Consider the following 21,491-nt stretch of genomic DNA (forward strand, 5'->3'; position numbering starts at 1 on the left):
TGGAAAGGCATGAGAACACCACCACCCCATGCAGCCACCGTAGATTAGCACACAGCAAACAAGGAGATTATATAATAGACATTTGAACCTTGACTCTGGACTTCCCTGCCGACTGACCAACACTGAAACCTTTGTTCCAATTTGTACTTTCAATTTTGTTCAGTGTTCTGAACTAAAGTGAGAGCAACACTGGTTAATTATAAGGTCATTTTTGATAATCTGGAATAAATTAGATGATTGCTTAGTTTGCATAAATTTATTGTAATCACAAACTAGGATTTGAGACTTTGAAGGGCACTTTTAAATAACTTTCCATCCAAACCTCTTATTTTAGAGATGAAAAAATTGAGGACCTAGTGTGACTAAATGGCCTGCCCAAGTTCGTATAACTAATTAAAAGCTAAGCAAGAACTAGATTCCACGTCTCCTGCTCCTCCATCAGAGTGTTTAGATTTATTTCTATTATAGCTCAGGTTTTCATTAGTTATAATAAGGGGTAGCAGTGATCTGGATTAAACAAAATGGTGCATAGACCTCCTGTCTTTTTACTTGGTTCTTTGGCTCTTTAAAAAAAATAGAGGTCTGTTTTGTTTGGTTTCTTTCATAATCTTTATATACTCAGCAACATCTAACAATGAGGCATCCCGGTAAAAATGTTTTTGGGAAAATTACACTGAACCGTTAGGCAAATTAACAGATAAATGCTAACAATGCCATCATGGATAGAGAAGGCAGACAGGCAGCTAGGCGGAGAATAAGAGTACAGGAGGATAAGAGTATAAGAATAAGAATAAGAATAAGAGTATAAGGAGAATAAGATATTTTCATACCACAGAGAACAAACCGCAGGGTGGCAAACGTGACTTAACAGGAAAACAACAGCAATGATGTTAGTCACACCGTGGAATAAACCAGTACTTCTTCCTATTGTCTTTCTCAGGGTCTTAATGAAACATGTTCTAACATATACAAATCTTATAACTCATTCTTCTCTCTTAGATGTGACATATATCATCTCCCCATATATATGGTACACCTAGACCTGGGGCTCTCAGGTTTTTGACTAGGCTGATAATTAAATTTAAGCACAATAGTATCATCAGAAGGAGCTTTGAAGCTGAGAGCCTTGGCACCATTGTTCCTAGTCTTCGACTGGTAATAGTGTATCTGATTTTGAAGCAGTTGTATGAAACCATGAACAATTCTCTATGTCTCTTTCAGCTTTATGATCATGTGTTTCAGTGTCTTCCTCTTTGTGTTATTTGGAGTTTTTCATTGTTCTTTTTGAGATAGAGGTGGCTACACAGCCTAGTCTGGACTGTAAATCCTAATCCCACCTCAGTTCTCCAAAAGCTGGCATTACAGGCATGTACACCACTCCCAGGTTTATTGTTCTTTCTCAATAGAGTAAAAAAAAAAATCATTATTAAATACTTACCCAGATGTCTGATACTCTAAAGAAAGTGACTGTCTCATTTAAGCAAACAACACACCATGTATTTTGGTCCTTTTTCCATGGCTAAAACAGAATACCATAGATAGGTAAAAGAAGGAGGAGAAGGAAGAGGAGGATGAAGAGGAAGAGAAGGCTTTCCACATTATTAGAGACTTGGAAACCAAGCAGTGCCTCCCCAGAATCTCCCCAGGAGGGTCTTTGTGCTGCCCCAACATGGCAGAAGTGCAAGCAAGTGCTGGGAGACAGAGGAAGCAGGCTTTTATAACAAGACAGCCCCTGCCTCAACTAAGTCTCTCCCTCAGTCTTGACCTTGATATACTCATGCGTGCAGAGTCCTGGGGACCACATAACCTCCTCAGGGTCATATTCCCCAATTCCGTCACAAAAGCAATTAACTTTCAACAGGAGTTTGGGAAGGCAACATTGAAACCTTGTACGATGTTCTTGCCATCATAAGTCGAAGATCCAAGTCACTTGTTAGGCACCAAGAGGGGATGGTGCATGAAAAAGAGAAATGTTAGGATCTCTGCCCTTGACTGCTTTTTCTCCTTTCTTTCCTAGCATTGCTAATTGACATATAATAATGGGACATATTTGTGGTCTAACAAACCATCTGGGGAGATAGAATCCACATATAAGCAACAATCACGTTATATTGATGCCAAAGGCCTACCTGGAGGGCAATTGGTCTTATTTGATTGGTATCTTTTAGTAAGTAGGAAATTAGTTATATAATGCTGTCTGAGCATGTATGTGTTGGTACACATGTATGTGTGAAGATTTGTATTCTTGTGCACATATGTGTGAAGTCCAGAGGTCAATCTCTGATGGCATTTCTCAGGAGCCATATACCTTTAAAAAAAAAAAAACTTCTTAGTGTGTGTGTAAGTGTCTGTGTGTCTATTTGTGTATGTGTGTACGTGCACACATGAACACTCATGCCTCAGTGGGCATGTGGAAATCATAGGATATCCTGGGGAGTTGGTTCTTTCCTTTCACCATGTGGGACTGAACTCAGGTCACCATGTTTGTCTGCAAGTGTCTTTACAAGCTGAGTCATCTCAACAGTTAACCTTGTTTTTGAAGACCAGATCTTTAATGTGCCTGGAGCTCACTGAGTGTACTAAACTGGCAGACCAGCAAACCCTAGGGATCAGCCTTTCCCTGCCTCCCGAATGCTGGGGTTACAAGCAAATGCCACCACACCTGGATTTTTGTAATCTTCAGCTCTGGGGAGGGAATTCAGGTCGTCTAACGACAAAGGCTCCTCCTCAGCCCAAGTTACATGACTTTTGAGGTCCATAAACACTTGGAGAAAAAGTAAATGTGACCAAGAGTAGAAACACATTCATATCCTGATGTAGAGAAACAAGTCAAACTAAGCCAGCTGGCACCTCACACACTGAGGCAGTGAACCCAATACAGTTCACACAAAGCCAAATATTTGGAGCCCAATGCTATGAGATTTTGCTCTTGGAATTCTTACAATGTTATCTTGACTTTGGGTGTCTGAGTGAGGTCCAGAGGAACAGTAGGTCTGACAGCCATGCCATTGTCTGTGGCTAAGCAGGGGCAAGCCTCTCCCCTTCTCTCTCTCACATTCCAGCTATGAGGTGTAACGATCCCATAGACTTGCTCCTTTCCTGTGGGCTGAGGCAACACCCCATTTCTCTAGACTCCACTCCCCAGCTGAACTGTATACGTTCAGGTTGGTGGAAGTAATACAACTAGGTAACTAACAAGCCCAAGTACATAAGCGTCCTTGTAGCTGTGAGGCTCAGCACCTACCACCAAGTACCTTTCTTCCATGCTTGGAAGCATTCCTGCATCTTTCTGAGGAAGATGTGTATCCATCTGTTTCTTCTGGCCCACTAGAGACAGAAATCTCCTCCTCTTCCTCCTCCTCCTCCTCCTCCTCCTCCTCCTCCTCCTCCTCCTCTTTGTCTTTCTCCCCCTCCCCCTTCCTCTCCCTTCTCCTCCTCTTCCTCCTTCTTCTTTGTTTGTTTATTCTTCGAGACAAGATTTCTCTGTGTAAGTTCTTGCTGTGTAACAGTTCTGGCTGTCCTGGAACTAGCTGCGTACACCAGGATGGCCTCAAACTCACAGAGATCCTCCTGCTTCTGCCTCCCAAGTGCGGAGATTAAATTCATACACCATCACTGCCTGGCAGGATATTTCTTACAGTGTACTCTAATGTTGGCATTTAAAAATGACACAGCACAATAGACAATATAAAATGAACAGGAAAAATACAGCAAACATTAAATGCTTATTTTTTTATTAGAGTGACATTCAATAGCAAATGAAGCACTATGAAAAGGTGAAGAGAGAGAGAGAGAGAGAGAGAGAGAGAGAGAGAGAGAGAGAGAGAGAGAATGTTAATTTTCTGGGCCTTGAAGTGTATCTCTGTGGTAGAGCATTTGCCTAAATTCTGTAAGGATTGAGTTCCAGCCTCCAGTGCATCAGAGCAAATGAAGAAATGAAAGCCCTTGTATTTATTAGGCACTTGTACCTTTTAGAAGAGTGCCTTTTTACATCCCTTTATAAGAATAAATGAGTAGGTGCTAGACAGACGGCTCAGTGGTTATGAGCCCTTGTTGCTCTTGTAGAGGACATGATCTCCATCACCCACACGGTGGCTCACAAATGTTTGTAATTGCAGGTCCAGGATGTCTGACACTGATTTCTGGCCCTTTAAGGTTCCAGGCACATGTGTGGTACACCTATCTAAATGTGGGCAAAGCACTCACACACATTAGATAAAAATAATCTTTTTTATTTTAAAAACTAATAAACAAGCATTGGTAACAACTATTGGCAGCATAAGCCATGGATTAACATGCTACCAGCATAATTTCCCAGGCGTAATAACATGTGTACTCCAGAATCAGTCATGGGTAGTGACAAAGTGGGACCTTACATCAGTGATGCCTGGGGACAACAAACATCACTGCCCAGTACAATTCCCAAGCAACACAGGAAACACATGGTTCTGTGCATCTTTGTGGCTTTAACTGGGCATAAATACCAAGTAGCAATTTATATATGGCACCATGAGCTTATAGGGATAGGTTATCAATTATCTAACCTCTCACAAACAAAAACAAGGAGCTCCCTGTTTCAAAGGGGCATGTGTTGAAAACCAGTATTGGAAGAGATGTGTATCATGCATAGTAGTCTATAAACCTCAAAAAACATTTCTAATGAACATCCCAACAAAATTTAACTTGACACAATCACCGTTATTATCTTTTCCCCTGGGGAAATCTATCTGGAATCAAGCAGAACAACAACAACAAAAAACCTGTATAAAACACAAGAATGGGAGTTATCTCTTTTAAAAAGCATACTTAGAGTTTATAGGATTCAGATAGATGTAAATCATAAAAGTTGATTAAATTGAATATTGACATCTCCAGCTTCCACAATGGAAGTGTATAATTAAAGATTGCTCTGAAAGGGTAAACAAGTGGATATGCTATATAAAGCTACATCTTAGCGATTTATTTGGCTTCCTTAGTTATCATTTTCCCAGTTACCTTTTGATCGCAGAGAGATGGAGCACCGTGAACATCAGATGAGTTACTCATGTTGGTCCTAACATGGATCTTAGTGTTATATGATTCCCCTCTATTTTCAGCTCCTTCTTCCAGTTCTGAGAAAAAAATCACTGGGGGCATTGAGAGTGATATATAAAAAAACTAAATGGTTTTCTGAAATCAAACACTCTATCACCAGCAGAGCGAGAAAACATCTTATTTCCTCAAGTCTAACCCCACTGAGTCTCCCCAGTGAGGATCATAACTTCAGCAGATGATTTTCCTGGGGTAAGTCCTTCCAATGACAAGGACTCAGACAAACTGTAAATGCCACTAGTAAGTGCTAATATGAGCAGCGGACACCCAGAACTGAACCCAAATCCCAGCATGAAACACTCTGTAGTCTGTCCTTGTTTCACGTTTCCCAGAGTTCTGGGAATTATTACAACTCAGAAAGAGGCTTGGTTGGAAAAACTTGGCATCAATTGTGCAAATAAAATGAGTACATTTTCCTTTCTAAAGAATTTAGTTCTGCAACACATCAGTTGAGAAGCTGTGGACACACTGGTGCTTAATTATGACAATGCTAAATTAATGCTTAATTAAACAAATGCTAAAGAAGCCTCATGTTTGGAGTGGAACAGGCAAGGTTTCTACCATCTGTCGTTTTGCAATTGTAGAACTTTTCTTTGAATAGTAGATATGCTAAGAAGAAATTGTGATTTATTCCCTAACAAACTTTTTATGAAAACTATCATCATCCAAACTACTGTCAAAATGAGCAAAATATGACAAAATAGATCTAAATGAAGCAGAATTTCCAAGTAGGTTTTGAAAGGGCTCTGATTTCATTGCTGTCCATTTCCTCCCTCAAAACACATTAGAGTTGTCACTCATTCCAACACTGATATCATAAAGCAGGGATAGGCTGATAGAGTAACACGTTTCCTAATTCTTAAGATAGCTTGCTACCTGGAGATGCCTTGTAAACCTTTATATACAAGTTAAGAACCGACACAAGACAGGATTTGTTCCGATCTCAGGTGACTTACAAATGTGTGCAAGTCTTCCTTTCCTGCTTGTATACTGGGATAATAATGTTACTTAGATGAAAATTCATGTGATACCAAGGTACAATGAGTTTTAAAACAAACAATACTCCTTGCTACAGGCATTTCAGATTCTGACCTCTAAAATTACGTATAGTATAGAATTATATGTCTGACTTGTGAAATACCTATTTAATCTACATATTTTTTCAATGCCTTGGTCACGAGCCTAACCTAAAAATGGCAGGGATCCTGCCAATTGTGCATCAGCCCCACTTTCTGCTTCCCTCTTGCTCAGTGCTAACGTGAAAAGGCATTTTTCCCATGCTTAACTCAATATCTTAATGAATAAAATTATTTTATCACTTTAAAAGATTTATCCCCCTTCTTCTTGTTGTCGAGGTAAGTCTTGTTTCATGCATATTATTTTATCATTCTTGTGATCAAATCTGCAACAGAAACATGTGACAAAGAATTTATGTTAGCTTCAGGGGATTTAGCTTATGATCACTTGGTCCCATGCACTTGGTAGAATGTGATGATGACATCAGTGTGTGACAAAGCAGCTTCTTCATCTCTGAGTGGACAGGAAGATGACAGAGAAAAAGGGACAGGGCGCCAAGTATAACCTTCAAAGTCACACCCCCAGTGACCCCCCAGCTGAAAGCAAGCATTCGGCACACAAACCTGTGGAGAACATTTCATATTCAAACCATAACTAATACTGTTATCTGAGGTGAAAGTGCCCCTTTGGCTGTTTCACGTTTCTACATCATATTAATAGGACTCTAAAGCAGGGCAGTGGTGGTGCACACCTTTAATCCCAGTATTCAGGAGGCAGAGGCAGGTGGATCTCTGTGAGTTCAAGACCAGCCTGGTCTACAAGAGCTAGTTCCAGGGGCTCCAAAGCTACACAGAGAAACCCTGTCTCCAAAGGAAGAAAAGAAAGAAAGAAAGAAAGAAAGAAAGAAAGAAAGAAAGAAAGAAAGAAAGAGAGGGGGATGGATGGAGGGAGGGAGGGAGGGAGAGGAGGAGGAGGAAGGAAGAAGGAAAGAAAGAAAGAAAGAAAGAAAGAAAGAAAGAAAGAAAGAAAGAAAGAAAGAAAGGGGACTCTTGAATCAATTGTGGTAGATTATAAAAACTATGAAGGTCCTTTCCTGTGTTCACAAATCTTAATCAAAATGCCAAGCTCAAGAATCTGCTTATGTGGCACTTTGTCTCTTTGCAATAGAAAATTCCTTGGGGAGCATACATTTGGGTTTTGCCTATAAGTATCCAATAAGCATTCTTTGTACAGTTATGGCTCACATTTTAGAAATGACCTCAACAGAATGTAAATAGATGAGATGAGTATATAATTCAAGCCAGGCCAATCAGAGGCTTTTCTTTATGGAATATTAATCTGGACCAAGTAATGACTCCAAAAAAGAAAGAAAGAAAGATCAAGTGCATTTGTTCCCGTGACAATCACTTTCCAAACTACCTACAGGTTCCTGCTGCTTGTGTTTCTGAAACTACTCTCTTTAAAAATTAACATAAAAAATTAAGATCAATTAAACTTTTTCTTTCAGCATGGAAGATTGACTCAAGTTCATCTTCAAATTAATCTGACAAAGCCTCCTCATTCCTAGAGATCCATTATTTAGGGATTTGTCAAAACCAATCCCTATGTTTTTGTCCACTTGAGACTCAACTGTGAATATTTCTGTTGAAGAAGTAATTAATTTTAATTGCTTAATTAATTAGTTAATTTTTAAAAGGTTTTTCCCACTGGGACATAATAATTTTATATTGTTTATAGGGCATCACCTAATATTTCAGCAGATGTCTGTGCTGGGAAATGATCAAATCATGATATTTGACAATTTGACATATTCATTACCTCAAGTATTTATCATTTTTCCTTTTTATATTTATTTCTTTCTATTTTATGTATATGGGTGTTTTGCCTGAATGTATGTCTATGTGTGTTCCACAAAGGCCAGTAGAGGGTATCAGATCCTCTGCAAGAGCAGCAAGTGCTCTTAAGCATTGAGCTATCTCTCCAGGCCCCAAATATTTATAATATTTAATAAAATATTTTTGTTACTTTTTGAGAATTTCATATATGCATACAATTCATTTTGGTCATATTCACTCCCCATTCATTTCCCTAACTCCTACCAGATCCATCTCCTATGCACTCTCGACTTCATGGCCTTTGTTGTTTCATAACCACTGAGTCCAACTTGAGCCATCCACACACTGATGATTGTGGGGCCATCTGCTGGAGTCTGCTCAATATACCAAGAGCCACATCCTTAAAGAAAACTGACTGTGTCAGCAGTCGTCAACTATCAATAGCTCCTAGGTTTGGGTGGGGGCTCATGAACCCCTTCCTTATCCATGCTGCAATGTTGACTGGGGTTGATCTAATACAGGTCTTGTGCAGACAACCACAGCTCTGCCAGTTCACAATGCCACAGTCTTGTCAAGAGTATATTTGAATCTACATCCAGTACATGAGGAAAACATGTAATATTTTGTCTCCTTCCCCCTCTCCCCTGCCAGAAAAAAAATTCTTAATTCTAATTTTCCTGGTCCTGGGCTCAACTTTCCGTCATATTCTGGTGCAGGGGGGAATCTATTTCTTCTTAATATTCATCACCATGTGTCTTTCCATTTCTTCCTCTTTGGGGCCCAAAAGCATATCAGAGACCCTTCTCTCCAAGGGAAACACAGTATTTCTAATACCTATTATATAAGATAATTAGCTCAAAATAGTCTCATAAAAAGTCATTCCATACCAAAATCACAAAGCCATTTGTTTGTTTCCTTTAAAGCAACTAGAATATGGGAGTGGTGGGTGAGATACACAGATGACACAGACCATTCAGATGGTGGTAAACCCATGATACAATAAAACGTCTTCTAAAAAGGTGATAGGATAGGAGAGCATACGTAAAGTCAAATTGAAACAAGCTATTGTTTACTTCCACTGGAGGTAGACGTATCCTTCAAAAAGCTACTAAATACCTTTTATAAGTGGCAAGGAGATCAATACAAGTATTTACTGCCCAGACACATCTTTTCGAAAAGTCTGGTGAGATAGTTCCTTAAAACATCTAAATTCTAAATAGCTCATAATTTCAAATCCCTAACACTTGTCCTCTTCTTTCTGAAGTTTTTTACATTGCTGCTTCCTCCCTTGCCCCTTACTTCTGCTCCCTCCATATTTGCCTGCCACACTTTACTGGTATTTCACATTCTACTTACTTTATAATGCAGAATCATCTAGACTAACTTAGGTTGCCCTACTATGTGCCCTCACAGCATCCTTTTCTTTCCCTTCTCAAGAATTATCACATATCATGTGTATTATTTACATCAAATTGTAGACTCCATAGAAACAATGACAAAATACACATTGCTCCTGAGTACAGCCAGAGTGTTTAATCACAGTGCTCGGGGTATGAAAGGCATTCAACAGATTTTATCAACTGTACGATTGAATGAAACCAGGTGATGTCATCCACCTAATTCCTGGCCAGAATGCAAGTTGTCAATCAATGTGTGCTGAGTGAAGGAAGGAATGGAGAAATAGAACTTACTAGGGAGCTGCCCTAAGGCAACAAGGAAAGTGATAAAGCATTCCAGCTCAGTGCATAATGGGGAATGGTGAGTAAACAGGAGTCAGTGAAAACAAAACTCAGGAACAAATCCTAGTGAGTTTCAGATTGATTGTACTCTTTCACTGTAGTGTTGTATCCTGTGTGACTTTGCCATGCTGTCTCACTGTTGTCCAACTCCTTGTTATATTCAATCCAGGAGCAAAGGACCCCAATAGTATTTTACTTTAAGGTAAAACCTATTTGTATTTGTTATCCCAGGAAGGAATGAGCCTCATTGTTATAGGACTGGATGATTGGCTTCCTTCCTTTGTGATTTGTATGTCTGTGCATTTGTGGATTTGAATGGCTTTGGGTGACAATCCCTTCCAGCGTGGGAGGGCCGAGAGTTATGTTAGTGGTAAAGCAGCATCCACATTTCCTCCATTATTTCTTCCTGTAAGAATTATTGAGTTGCCCAGATTTTCTCTGACAATTTTCTCATGTTCAGCTACCATCACAGCAGGACTGATTCCTTTATCCCTAACGCAGAAAAGGCATTAGACCTAGCCTTGAAATGAAGGTTTTTATAATATTTAATCTTTTTTCATCTTTCTTTGCTGAAGCTTAAGTCCCATTACTCCTGGTCCTGTCCTTGCTGACTAATGAGGATAATTGGTCCTTTCCCCCTGAAAACATCCTTTTATGTGTTTTGGAGAGTTATTATGGCCCTTTCAGCCCTCTCTTCTCTAGGCGGAGCAGGCCTGATTTTCGTAACCTTCTCTCACAGGGCTGATTTTCCAAACCTTTGATCATTTTTGTTCTTCCCCTCTGAACTCTCTCCAATTTGCCTGTCTCTTTCAAATGTGGTGCCCAGGAAAGAATTCAACCCTCCAGTTGAATCCTAACCAATACAGCCATAACCTGTCAATGTCTTGTGGATATGTTAAAATCTTAAACATTACTTAGTGAAATTCTTGTGCAGAAGTTACTTTGATTTAAAAAAATATAAAACTTTAAATGTTTTTAAATTTTAAAGAAATTTTTTAAAAAATAATAGAAATTAGGAACCTTAATTTGTCATTTAGTACAATTTAATTTGCTATTTCTCACAGAACCTACATGATAATACATACCAGCCACTAAAAACAGTGAACTGTTAGGCAATAGCAAGCAGAAATTGAATCAAAGAGATAACATTGTCAGAGAGGACAAGCTTCCTGAAGACAGTAAAATAAACTCTCCAAATATGGAAAGAGAATTCCACACTGTTCTATGTCGTTTTACTATAGACAGAGAATATAGAGCTCTAATGTTTGTAAAAAGCACCTGTTGCATTGCTTTGAAAAATCTTCTAGCACTAAACTTTGACACCTCGCTTATTTTCGTTTTTCACTCCAATTTAAAATTATAGTAGCAGTTACCAAAAAACCGTAGTCTGCCAGCTTGTTAAACAAGAGGAGGAAAGCCTTTCTGCTGAAGCTTGAGAACAAATTAAAGATTGTTCAAAAGAGAGTATGTGTTACAAGTTTGAAGCATTAACATACCAAGAGCTGTGTACTAGCATCACGACTTTGCAGGTTTTAAACACCGGCAGGTAAGACAAGATCACGGAGCATGAGATGTCAGGAAAGTGGCTTAATGTTTCAAGTGTGAACAAAATGGGGGCGGGGGTGGTGGATATCAGCAGAGTGGAGAAGTAAGGCATGGCTCCATAGAAGAGATGAAGATAAAATAAGCTTTGAAAAGTAGGTGTCGAAGAAGAACGGAGGGATGAAGCCAGAAATGGAGAAATGAATACGATAGGTCCAGAGGACACTGGGGAAACTTGACTGTAGCAGAGAGATGAACGCCACACACGGAATGTGGGGACTCCGTGTGGCGGGCATCTGGGAGAATGATGAAAGTTCCTCTTTGGGGAGATGAGCCTGGGGGCAGCCTCCTGTGTGCTGAACACAGGGGCGGAGCTGATGAACATTGGGGGTGAGGCGGGGCGTGACTAAACACACAAAGCTGCAGAAAGCATTGTATTCTTCACTAATCTTGCTAGGCTGTCAAACTTGTTCTTTTAAATACAGGAGCCCAATTACCCTCTTTGGGCTCTATTGCTAGGTGACTTTTATGAGAGTCAAAGAGATACTCAGCCTTAAACATCTGAGTCCCAACCCATCAACACACGTATTTGGAGCACAGTGAAAAATTCCCATTTTAAGATGGACATCGGTAGAGAACATCTCCTTTAAACACCTCTAATAAGACTCTGTAGAGACAGAGAAGGAATGCAATATGCATGGCCACTAGATGTCGCTGCTGCTAGACTACCTCAAGATTAGAAGTACCCTACTCAGGGAGCTTAAAATAGTCTTCAAAGCAGAAGGAAAAAATTAAATTGATAATACTTGCAGCCAAAATGCTTGTCATCCTGCTCTATGCTAACACACACACACACACACACACACACACATCCATATTCTTCCTAAAAGGCAAATTCAAGACCCTTATCTTGAGGGCATGTGACAATCTCTAAAACTGACATGTTCCAATTGTCCCTTTTTTCCTAGTGCCGGAGGTTGAAGACAGGGCCTTCCACAGACTAAGTGAGCCTCTTCCCTCTTCCTGCTTTTTATTTTAGACGATATCTCACTAAGTTACTGAGATTGGCCCCAAAATTGTTCTGTTGCACAGGCAGGCCTTGAACTTACTATCTCTCGGCTGAAACTTTGTAAATGCCTGGGGTTGCAGACTTGTACCACCAGGGCCAGGCTTGATTTATTTGTTTGTTACAATAGTCTCCTTCTTTAAGCACTGTATTCTCTGTAGCTATGTGTATGGATAAGCTCTTGGATTTTTTAGGGAGTACACTTGCCCAAGTTAACACTGTACATTAGTTCTTTTTCAGGTGATCTGACTTGAGGTACTTGGTTTAGTTGCATGTATCTACAGTAAAAGAATTCCTGAGTCTTCTTTTACTACAATGGATAATTTGGAAACTCAAGTCACATTTTATTATGTGTTTATACAGACAGAATTACCACAGCGTTAAAGATATGTTAAATATTTCAATTACTTTATGTGTTTAGACTATAGACTATGGTCTGAACATAACAACCTATAATACCATGTTTTGTGTACCTAATAAAAGCTCTTAAGTAGCACAGTACATACTCTTTATAAATAAACACTGTATAAAATACCTTATGAAATATTTAAAAGCCATCTTCTCTAGTAACTAAATGTTATTAAACCAAAACCCCCACCTCAGTCCTCTGCATTGCTTTCTCTTCCCATTGCTGTGGTAGACTGCTGCCCGGAAAGAAGCAATTTGCAGGGGAAGTGGGGGATTTATTTTGGCTTAGGGCTCCAGGAAACAGTCCATCATGGAAGGGAAGGTGTGGCAATAGAAGGACACAGATCAGCTTGTGTCCATCCTCAAGATGCTAGCGCTCAGCTCACTTTCTCGTTTTTATTCAGACCAGGACTCCAGCCCAGGGAAATGGTGTTGCCAAGAGTTAAGATGTGTATTTCTTTCAGTTCCTCTAATCTAATGTAAGTCCTCACAGGCATGTCCTGAGGCTTGCCTTCTAGATGACTCCCCAACCTGTCAAGTGAGCAATCGACACTAACCATCACATCCTCTAGGATAAGACTTGCTAGATGGCTCAGCACATGAACGTACTTACTACCAACCCTGGAAGCCAGAGTGCAGCCTCAGGACTCTCATGATGGAAAGAGAGAACAAACTCCTTATCTTCTGAGATACTATTCCATGTGACAGGAAGTCAGCTGCAGGCTCCACTAAAGGGAAAGCAAGAGTTCATTAGCCCACAATTTTTTTTTTTTTTTTCCGAGACAGGGTCTTTTTGTGTAGCTCTGGCTGTCCTGGAACTCACTATGCAGACCAGGCTGGCCTCACACTCAGTGATTCTTCTGCCTCTGCCCTGGAGTGCTGGGACTAAAAGCAAGTGCCACCACTCTCGGTTTAAACCCACAGTCCTAAACCCCAGGGGTGGGGGCTGTTTCTCATTGCCTGATCTCTTGGGGTAACACAAGCATTCTCATTCATCTCTTACTGAGTAGTAACTCCTTTAAGGACCTAAAGAGAAGACATTACACAGCAACAGTAACTATGGAGCTGAGATGGTCAAAGAGGGGTGTGACCATCCCTCAGGAGATGTGAATCTATTGACCCCAGATGGAGCCCCAATGACAGACCCAAGAAACAATTCCACTCCAGCCTCGTTTAAGGAGCCAGTGAGTTTATTGGGTTTGCTAATAGGAATGTGGGTGAGGGTTGCTTAAAAGCAGCTCTAGTCCTGAACAGGCTGCCCCAGGAGGGGTGATAACTCACAGAAGATCCATTTCTCGCAGCTATCAGCATGGCAGCTCAGCTTGACAGAGTCTCCAGCCCCAGCAACTGTTACTCTTTATATAAACTTGGAGAGAGGCCTGTGAATCCTGCAAGTTTCAGGAATTTCCTGAATCCTACAGGTTCTGTTGGCTTCTCAAACCTTGGTTCACTTTGTTTCTTGAGTCTTAACATTCAGAGGAAAAAGCTACACAACAAAGAAAAAGATGAATTATTCCTTGAGCTCAAGAAAACATGTAGACCTTTTGGGTTCCTTCTGAAGGTCAGGTATAGGTATATGCTCTGCTTTTGTTTTTAATTACATTTTTTAAAGTTTGTTGATGCTGCCAACCACCTAACTGGCTCTTATTTCTTGAACCCTGAGTAACAGATATTACTAAATCTTCACCCGGTATTTATAGGTGTCTGAACCTTGGGATGACCAGTCAGTGATTCCTTTACTGAGCTCCTCAAAGTACAAATTCAATGACACTGTCTCACCACGATTTCAGCACACCAAACAGTCCAGATTTCAAGGGATATAGAGGATTCAAAAGACTGAGAGCAAAAGCCTTCAGGATCACAGACAGTATGTGCTGCCTGATGGAACACAAGGACTGAGCTTTGGAAGGGTTGTGAGACTGCATAAGAACATGTCTCTGTCTTCTTTTCATCCTTGCCACAGAAAACTTTCTTCTCTCTCATCTAATGTAACTCACCACAAGGGGCAGACTCAGGCTGATAAGTCTTTGAACTGTGTCTATGCAACACAGAACAGAAATTTACCTTTCTGCACTGTGGTAGTTTGAAAGAAAATGGCCCCCAAAGGGAGCCCGCACTACTAGGAGGTGTGGCCTTGTTGGAGGAAGTATGTCACTGTGGGGGCCTGCTTTGAGGTCTTTTTTTCTCAGTCTTCCCTCAGTTTAACACTCAGTTGACTTCATGTTGCTTCCGGAGTCAAGATGTGAGACCTGTCAGCTCCAACACACATCTGCCTGCAAGCCACCATGCTCCCTACTGCGGGCTGAACCTCTGAAACTGTAAGTGAGGAACAGCAATTAAATGTTTCCCCTTAGAAGAGTTGCCGTGTCCCTTTCCGCCTACGGACTCAGGAACTAGAGCCCTCACCCAGTGGCTGATGGAAGCAGAGACAGACATCCACAGATATACACTGAGCTGAAATCGGGAATTTAGTTGAAGAGAGGGAGGAATGAAGAACGAAGGGGTCTGTACCAGGTTGGAGAAACCCACAGGAACAGTTGACCTGAACAAGGGAGAGCACATGGACCCCAGATGCTGTCTGGGAGGCCAGTACAAGACTGATCCAGACCCCTGAACATGGATGTCAATAAGGAGGCCTCTGCACTCCAGGGAGCCTCTGGTGGTGGATTAGTATTTTTCCCTGGTGTAAGAAGGGACTTTGAGAGCCCATCCCACGTGAAGGGATACACTCTGGCCCTGGACACATGGGGAAGGGCCCAGGACCAGCACAGGAAGATTTGGTGGACTTTGCAGAGCCCCCGTTGAGGGCCCTACCCTGCCTGGGGAGTGGTGGGTGGATGGGGTGGGGGGTAGGCTGGGGGTGGGGAGGAGGGATGGGGGTGAGGGGAGGGAGAGGGAGAAGGGACTTACATGTGAAACAAGCTTGTTCCCCAACTAGAACTAATAAATAAATTAAAAAAAAAAAAAAGAGTTGCCGTGGTTGCCAGGTGTGGTGGTGCAGGCCTTTAATTCCAGGACTTGGCAGGCAGAGGCAGGTGGAGCTCTGTGAGTTCCAGGTGAGCATAGTCTACAGATCAAGTTCCAGGACAGGCTCCAAAGCTGTGCTGTGTCAAAAAACAAACGAAACAAAACAAAACAAAAAGAGTTGCTGTGGTCCTGGTGTCTCTTCACAGCAATGAAAACCCTAAGACATGGACATACTGAGAAAATGTGGGAAATGGACATCAAGCCCAGTGGTAAATGCCCCCCAGACGCTGGATATTTTCCCTTCCTTCCTTCCTACCTTCCTTCCTTCTTTCTTTTTTTCTTTTCTTTTTTTTTTTTTTTTTTTGAGACAGCATCTTTCCATGTAACCCTGATTGTCCTGGAGCTCACTGTGTAGATATGCCTGCCTCTGCCTCCAGGGTTGTGGAATCAAAGTCCACCATGGATATTCACTTTCTTTCTTTTTCTTCTTTCTTTCTTTCTTTCTTTCTTTCTTTCTTTCTTTCTTTCTTTCCTTCCTTCTTTCCTTCCTTCGTTCCTTCCTTCCTTCCTTTCTCTCTTTTTCAATATTTCTGGATGTTTTGCCTGCATGTATGTTCATCTGTCACTTGAGTACTTGGTGCCTGTGGAGGTCAGAGAAAGGTGTCAGATCCCCTGGGACTGTAACCATGTGGGTGCTGGAAATCAGACCCAAGCACTTGTAACTGTTAAATCTCCAGCCCTGACATTGGTTTATTTCCAAAGAAAGAACACTTTCTTTTCTTTTCTCTCACTGTATTAGACTAGGTTAGTTTCACACTCACGGAGGTCTGCCTCCAGAGTGCTGAGATTAAAGGTATGTGCCACCACACCAGGCTCACATTTCTTTCTTTTTTTAAGTGACAAATGAAACATTGAAACAATATGGGTGACTTCCCCCCCCCCCCAGGACAGGGTTTCTCTGTGGCTTTGGAGGCTGTCCTGGAACTAGCTCTTGTAGACCAGGCTGGTCTCGAACTCACAGAGATCCACCTGCCTCTGCCTCCCGAGTGCTGGGATTAAAGGCGAGCGCCACCACCGCCCGGCATATGGGTGACTTTTAAAGAATTCCTGACACTGAAGGAAAAATCAAAGGGTGGTTTTGTTTGACATGAAGTAAAAATCAGAGACTTACTAATCTCAGAGTAACCTCCTAATTATGTAGTTATCTTTTTTTTTTTTTTTTTTTTTTTGGTTTTTTGAGACAGAGTTTCTCTGTGTAGCTTTAGAGCCTATCCTGGCACTCGTTCTGGAGACCAGGCTGGCCTCGAACTCACAGCGATCCTCCTGCCTCTGCCTCCCGAGTGTTGGGATTAAAGGCGTGCGCCACCAACGCCTGGCCATTGTGTAGTTATCGTTATCAAATATTCTGTAATAACAAGCCAGAAAGCTTTTTAAATCTGAAGAATAAAACCTGATACCATGGGATTGGTTTTTATATATTAAAATGTTTACACACTGATACTATGGATTGTATAATTTTTTACTGAAAGATTTTTTTTGAAAAGTATATTTTGATCTTTTTTCCTTTCTCATAATTCCTTCCAGGTCCTTCCCACCTCCATACCCACCTAACTTTATACTCTCTTTCTCAAAAAAGAAAAATCAAACACAAACAAGAAAGTAAGGAACACACACACAATACACATGAAAACTAAGTCAAAATAAACAAGCAAAAAGACCAATAAGACAAAAAAATGCCCCCAAATTAAAAATGAGACAAAAAGTCTACAAAAATACCATTGAGTTTGTTTTGTGTTGGCCAACTATTCCTGGGCATGGGCCTACCTACCCTGAAGTGTGGTTAACATACTCAGTGATACTCCATTTGGAGAAAACTGATTTTTCCTTTGCTAGATGGTATCAGTTGCAGATAGCCTCTTGGTTAGGGGTGGGAGTCTATCTCCACTCCTACCTCTCAGTGCTCGAACCCTGTCCAGCTTAAACCTGTGCAGACCTTGGGAATGCCACCACAGTTTCTGTGAGTTTACATGTACACCAGCCCAGTGATTTCTGTAAGATATTGTGTCTTGGAGTCCATCACCACCTCTAGTTCTTCCAATCTTCCTACCTCCACTTCTGCAAAGATGCCTGAGCCTTGGGGCCTGGGGAAGTTGAGGAAGGCATCCTGTTTAGGGCTGAGTGCTCCAAAGTCCCTCACTCTCTGCAAATTGTCCATTCGAGGGTCGTGGTGTCAGTTCCCATCTACTGCATGAAGGAGCTGCTCTGGTGATGACTAAGTGAGGCACTGATCTGTGGGGATAGCAGTATGTCACTAGGGGTCATTTTATGTCTGTGTTCCTTCAACAGAGTAATAGTGTTAGTATTATAGTTTTTCCCCTAGACCCATAACCTTTCTAGTCTTAGGTTTGACCGGATAGGTTTGCCTACTTTAGCAGTGTCAGGTCCCATCTCAGGGAGTAGACTTTAAGTCCAACCAGAGAGTTTTTTGTCACTCCCAGGACATTTGTGCCACTTTTGCAACAATATATCTTTTAGGCAGTCACTTTGGTCCTTCATGGTGTCTATAGCTGGGAGATATTGATAATTACCTCTCTTCTCCAATAGCGTGCAGAATACCTTCCAGTACCGTGAACAACAGTCAGCAGGAGTTCTGCTTCTTGTTAGACACCAGCTTGACTTCTTCTTGTTTGATGACATAAGTAAGTGTTGTCTTTAGCAACAGAGCCTGACCATCAGGTTGTGAAGAGTAGCCAGCAGGTAATAGCCTGTGACGTTTAGGGGTTCCTATGGGGCCTCTTTGGACAAGCCATTCCTGGCACTGGAGGTTCTACTTGGTAGGATAAGATGTCTACTTGGATGTCTACTTGGGACATTGTCTCCCCTGTTTTTTGGTAACTTCATTTAGATTACTCTCTCTCTCTCTCTCTCTCTCTCTCTCTCTCTCTCACACACACACACACACACACACACACACACACACACACACACACGCTTCTACCGTAGGAGGTTTCCATATGATTTTTTGTGGCACATGCCTTTAATGTTAGCTGTCCCTCCCCATTGTCCTTCTTTTACCTTTCTTCCATCCCCCTCTCTATTTAACCCTCCTGTTCTAGTTTCCAGTTTATCTCCCCATAACACTATGCTCTATTTTTCTTTCCTTGGGATACCCTTTCCTTCTGCCCGGTCTCGCACTAGGCATCTAACCTCTGTGGTTATGCAGACCATAGCCCATATTTTAAAGATTTAGATGATAATATCCACATAATATTTGTCTCACTTGGGATGATTTTTCTGGCTCCATCCATTTACCTACAAATTTCATTATTTCATTTTTCTTAACAGCTGAATAATATTCCACTGTGTAAAGGTACCACATTTTCACTATCCATTCATCTGCTGATAGACATCTAAACTGTTCCCAATTTCTAGTTGCTATAAATACAGCATCAATGTACATCGTTTAGCAAGTATCTTTGTATAGTAGGGGGAAGCCTCTTTTGAGTATATGCCAAAGAGTGGAATAGCCAGAACATGAGGTAGATCTATTCCCAGCTTCCTGAGAACTGTGACACTGATTTCCACAATGGTTGTATAAGTTTGCACTGCTACCAGCAATGAATAATTATTTCCTGACTGAACACTTTTTAAAGTTAAAGTCTTAATTCACACAAAACAGTTTACATATTTCCCATTAAAAATCATGCTTTAATCCCAGCACTTGGAAGGCAAAGGCAGGTGAATCTTGAAGTTTAAGGCCAGGCTGGTCTGTAGAGGGAGTTCCAGGTCAGCCAGGACTGCACAGAGAAACTTTGTCTTGGGGCTGGAGAGATGACTCAGAGGTTAAGAGCACTGGCTGCTCTTCCAAAGGTCCTGAGTTCAATTCCCAGCAACCAAGTGGTGGCTCACAGCCATCTGTAATGAGATCTGGTGCCCTCTTCTGGTATGCAGGCATATATGAAGCCAGAACACTGTATACATAAGTCAATAAAAACCTTTAAGAAAAAGGAGTATTCCACCAAAAGAAGAAAGAAAGAATTTCAGCACAACCCAAAAGAAATTTCTATCAGAAGCTATGTAAAGTTTTCCCAATTTGTATGATGCAATATTATAACATAGGTGCTTATTTCCATTTGAGGTCAAAATATGGAAACAATAGAAAATCAGACATTTGGCAGAAATTCTAGCATAAGCTTGATGGAACAGAAGAACTGTTTGATAGCTGCTAACTAGGAGAAAAAGCCAACATTGTGTTTAATTTTATGAAAAAAAATCTTTCAGATTAATAATGTTATTCATAGTGAGTTTGACTGAATATTTTAACCTGAGCAAAAATGTAATATGGTTCAAATGGGAAGCCCAGAGAAAGGGGAAAAAGTCATTAAAACTCTGGCAAACAGTCCCAAGAGAGATGTGTTCTCTATGATGACGTGTCTGGCATGAGCTTTGGAAATGCATTCTGTCCGGATGCTCCCACACTCCAACCTGGGATGTGCGCCAGTTACACACCACATCCAAGCAAAGAGAAGAGATGTGAAGCAGAGCTTGGCGGGTCTCTCCCAATGCCAAGCCTTGCACAGGCAATTAAAAAAAGGGTCAGGAGCTTATGATCAACACGAGCTCTTTTCATAAAGAATTTGGTAGTATTCAGAATGTCAAATATGCTGATTCTTTTGTTTTAGTTTAGCTCAGGCTGGCCTGGAATACACGATAATTTTCCTGCTTTACTTTCCCATGTTCTGGCATTACAGCCATGAGCAACAATGCAGAGCTTCATATATACTAATTCTTATATGTACAGCTATTCTGTTGTTATGGTTACTAGATGGCAATGAGCAGGGAATTCCCTCCAAAAGCTTGTCAGACAAGGAAAGTCAAGTGTGGGCCAGCTGTCTGCACTGGCCAGGGTTCTTGGACCTGAAGTAGACTTCCTTGATCTAGCTCAGACATGGTGGCATACGCACTAGCAGCAGCCTTCCATCCTAAGCACTACCCTCCTCCCTTTCTACCCAACCCAACCAAGCTACCCAAGGTAGAAGAAACAACATTGCAAATTTATCTCCTGAGTCAACTACAACTGCAACAACCCACCCAACCCCTGCTTCCTGCAAATAAGCAAATAGCTTAGTAACCCAACAACTATGAGGTTGAGAGGAACTGATACATACTTAGGAGGGTATTTTCAGGCCCTGTCCTTACCTGTGAATGCAGATTAGTATCAAAAGCAGTAATCACAGAGGCAGGAAGAGCCAGATTGTTAGGTACCGAGCCAGGGAGAGGAGACCCTCCCTGGTGCCATGCTTTGAAAGGCCTGGAATGCCTGGGAAACAACTTAAACTTCTATTCTCCTACCTTGGTGCCAAAGGTCAAAAGTTCAGCTGCTCTTTGGGTTAGAGTACAAGTTCTCAATGGGAATGTTACTGTTCCAGTCCCAAGGAGCAAAACTTGGTTCTCAAGAGCAAGAACAATAAAGATAATCGTACTAATTTTATGTATGACTGTGTAGTTATTCCATCAAGACATAGATCATCTATCTTTGGTGTCAAAATTTCATAGGAAAGATGATTAGCCAAAAAATGTCTTCAAAGGCTCCTGGGGGTGGGGCGCAATGAGAGAAAACAGACTGAGAAAAATGAGATGAAAGCCTTTTCCTCAGAAATGCTCAATGAAGTAAATGCTGGCAAGAAAACAGAATCAAACCATGTACCAGCAAGAGCTGAGCAAAAATGGGCCTTTAAGCTTAGCTATTATGAGAGAACTAAATAGACCCAAACTTTTCTTTCCTTTTTCATGGTGTGCATAGACTAGACAATCTAGCATACAAAA

This window comes from Cricetulus griseus, assembly GCF_003668045.3.
Source record: "Cricetulus griseus strain 17A/GY chromosome 1 unlocalized genomic scaffold, alternate assembly CriGri-PICRH-1.0 chr1_0, whole genome shotgun sequence".
NCBI classification, from domain to species: Eukaryota; Metazoa; Chordata; class Mammalia; order Rodentia; family Cricetidae; genus Cricetulus; species Cricetulus griseus.